Raw genomic sequence first — 3,917 nt, 5'->3', positions numbered from 1 at the left:
TTTCTAATGGGAAGCTCAACTCGGTGGCAGTCCTTGGGGAAGGAGAGGCAGTTTGGCTGGCTGGGACCGAGGAAGCCACACTATATATACCTACCGCAGCATTATTCTTCCACTACAGCTGTCTGGGCAGGCACTGAAGGGCTCCTTGAACTCAGGTCCTCCTGCAGGACAGAGGCTGCCAGCCTCAATCTATGGACACCAAGCGGGGCGGGGGGGGGGGGCGCGTATCTTGGGTGACCACTGAAAAATTCAAGAACATGAAGATTTCTTTTTCTGACTGGGCACCAGGCTGGGAGGAGAACTCTGGGGATGCAGTGCTTTTTCTTAAGCACTAAGATGTGACAGAAGAACTCATCACAGATACTAATTAGTGACGAAGGGGAAAAAAATATTTCTTTTCCTTATACTTAGCACTCTCACTGAGTTTCACTAGATGTATCTTCAACACTAGTCAGGGTAGAGCTCTGGTGTCTACAAAAATTTTACAATAATTTAGATCCTCTTTAAAACCTTATGAAATAGGCCTTTCCATGCACTTAAAAACATTGGAAAGTGAAAACCTCCCATAAACTTACTCTCCAGACATAATCTATAGTATTATTATTATGATCTTCCCTTTGTAGATAAGAAAAAACTAAGATTCAAGGAAAGCGGAATAATTTACTCAAAGCCAAGGTTCTAGCTTCAAATTTGTAGGCTCTTTTAAGTCTGTTTTCCATGCCCCCTCCCCATTTTGTTTGATGGATGGTAGTAGTTGTGTGTGTGTGTGTGTGTGTGTGTGTGTGTGTGTGTGTGTAAGTGAGTCTTTCATTTTTAGTATTTTTCCAAGGAGGAAAAATGGACAATAGTTTAAAAACAATCTAAAATGGCTCTTTTGTCTGCAAGATCACTATTCGGTATTGCCAAATTGTATGTAAAAGTAAGTACATAATTCAATTGAAAAGGCCTGGGTTTTGATAAGTGGGTCACCATCCGTAAGCATGTCTGAAGTCTGGTGGTACCGCAGTCCCCTCCCCGCTTCACTTGTGGGGGAAGGACAGATGCCGCTGGACCCGGCGGTGGTGTTCTGTGGGTGTTTGTCCGGTGGCTGAGCTTCCACAGTTGTGGCTTCTATACTAAGATGCCAAGTCCTGGTTGGTGTTTATCATTCCAACCACTTACAACATGTAACTGTTTGAAGAAAATGGAAACTGTAATAGTTCTATTTTTGTTCCAGTTAAAAATACTTCAACATAGGCAATGTTAACATAGACAACCCAGTATTTTTTCAAGATCATAATATTTGGTTGTTTCATGGTATTAACTAAATGAACACCACCCCTGGCTGCATCTTTAGGTTTCTGTATTTATCAAAATCCATTTGCTAAATTAGTACATCGGAATAAAGCAAGTCATTCCAAGTTTTTTTCACATGGTGACTGAGAATTGAGAGAAGGAACAGAGGGAAACTGTCATAGGAGGACATTTCTTTGCATTGGGGCTCTCACTGAGGGATACATGGAAGGTTGGGAGGTGAGTTGTCAAACTGTCCAGTTAGCTGTGTATTTCTGGTGTCGCGGGGTTGCTGGGAGCCATGTATAATCACTAGGAAAAATATCCATTATTGTACATTAAAATCTGAGATAGAAAAGACTTTGAAATATCTGTTTTTGCCCTGGCTGGTGTGGCTCAGGGAAATTGACTGCCAGCCTGTGAAGCCAGGGGTTGCCGGTTTGATTCCCAGGCAGGGTGCAGGCCTGGGTTGCAGGCCAGGTCCCTGGTGGGGGGTATGTGAGAGGCAACCTCACGCTGATGTTTCTCTCCCTCTCTTCTCCCTTTATCTCTAAAAATAAAGAAATAAAATCTTCTTTTAAAAAGAAATAAACTAAATATCTGGGTTTTTTTCTTATGATAACAGTAATAAATACCTATTATAGAAAATCTGTTACAAGTTGTCAAAAGCATAGTGTAGGAGAAACCTTTTATAAGCTGAAACTGTAAAGTGAAGAAGCAATTGCTTTTAATTTTAAGGGAAAACTTTTGAGCATTCCCGGATCTCCCAAAATCACCTACTATGTATGTCATACCAAGTAACACATATACTCTGCAACACTAACACAACACTAACATATGGTAGGAGCAGAGCCCCCATCGCTCCTCAGGGTCCCGCTGCCTCCAGAGCAGCAAAACGGAACCAAGCGCTCTTTCGCCTCTCATCTTTCTGTGTGAAAGCAAAAATCTTCGGATTTCTTTGTTAGCAAAAGCAGGTACTAATGTAGGTCTTTTGTAACACCAAAGTGGTATAACTGGGACTTTAGAAAAGCAGGAGAAACCTGTAAATGTAGAGCACTGTAAAAAATGAAAAAGACCCATAATTCCACCAGGGTTTAGCCTTTAGTCTTTTAAGACCCCATGGTGTATTTCCTTTCAGCCTTATTTGTATGCATATATTACTTTTAGACAAAATTGGGATCATGCAGGATATTTAATTTTGTATCCTACATTTTTGACTAGGCATTAAATCATGATCATTTCTCCATAATATTAAATAGGATGGTTTTAATGTCTATATAATATAAACATATAAAAACTTGTTTTATATAAATGTTAATGTATTGAATATTTTAATGGGGTCAAAATGCATACCTTTTAATTCCTATAATTTGTTGCATATCTTCTTTGAATTTTTAAAAGATTTTATTTATTTATTTTTAGAGAGAGGGGAAGGGAGGGAGAAAGAGAGGTTGAGGAACATTGATTGGTTGCCTCTCACCTCTGCAACTGGGGATCTGACCTGCAACCCAGGCGAGTGCCCTGACCAGGGATCAAGAGGCAACCTTTCGGTTCGCAGGCCAGTGCTCAATCCACCGAGCCATACCAGCCAGGGCAACATATTTTCTTTTTAGTTTCTAAGATGCAAAAATGTGCTCTGACCCAAATTATAAGAAGACCCAAAGGAAAAATAAGAAATCATTACACTGCCTTTTGAAAAATAATAGAACAAACAATGCAAATAATACCGAAGTGTAGATCAGTCAAAGAATAAGGACAACATGGGAGTTTAGGTTGGAAGTTGCTTCTCTTTTTCCCATTAAAAATGTCAGAATAATCTAGTAGTTACAGATGACACTACACAGCTAAACACTGAAGGTGGTAGTTCTATAGTTACAGCCTTTCATGGGCCAGTATTGTTTCAACAAACATGAGCATAACTTTAAAACATTTAAAGGTGCTCGTTTAAGAAAACACATTTTTTCCCAGTAAAGAAAAGGTGTTCAAGACTTAGGCTTGCCCTGTAACAATGCATTCTGTGACTCTCTGATGAACTTATTAGCTTAATTCTTCTCTTTCGGGAGGAATGGTGTCAAGACAGCACAAACACATTTAATAACTGTTGTGTTCTACCAGGATTACCTTATAGACATAAGCCCATGATCCAGACTTTGAAATACAGGAAGGGATACCCTTGACTTCATAGTAGTGTTGAAAAGGGAGACAGGTGGATACACACACACACACACACACACACACACACACACACATGCAACAAGAGCTCAGATGCACAGTAAGACTTTTAACTAGTTCTAAGCTATCCACTGCATAATGAAATGTGGGATTTTAAGGAAATTTTCCTAATATTTAAACTATTTAACCAGGGGTCTGAAGTGGAAGCTAAAGTACTGTGAATTTAATTTCATCTGTTGATGTTAGTTTCCTCTGTAGTCTGAATTAACAGTAGTGCGAACTGATAGGAAACCTAAGTCCTGATGTCAGTTCAGTTGCAACCCTGGACACATTGCTTAATTTCTTGACTCAGTTTCCCATCTGTGAAGTGGCGGTAATTACAAAGCCCTCAGGTGAAACTGAGATAACGACATGAGAAAGTTTCATGAGCGTTTAAAAAGCATGGCCTGAGATACAGCAAGCTATGATTATGG

Source organism: Phyllostomus hastatus, unplaced genomic scaffold (assembly GCF_019186645.2).
Source record: "Phyllostomus hastatus isolate PE091 unplaced genomic scaffold, TTU_PhHast_1.1 phas_scaffold_93, whole genome shotgun sequence".
Classification (NCBI taxonomy): domain Eukaryota; kingdom Metazoa; phylum Chordata; class Mammalia; order Chiroptera; family Phyllostomidae; genus Phyllostomus; species Phyllostomus hastatus.
Note: the sequence above shows the minus strand (reverse complement) of the source record.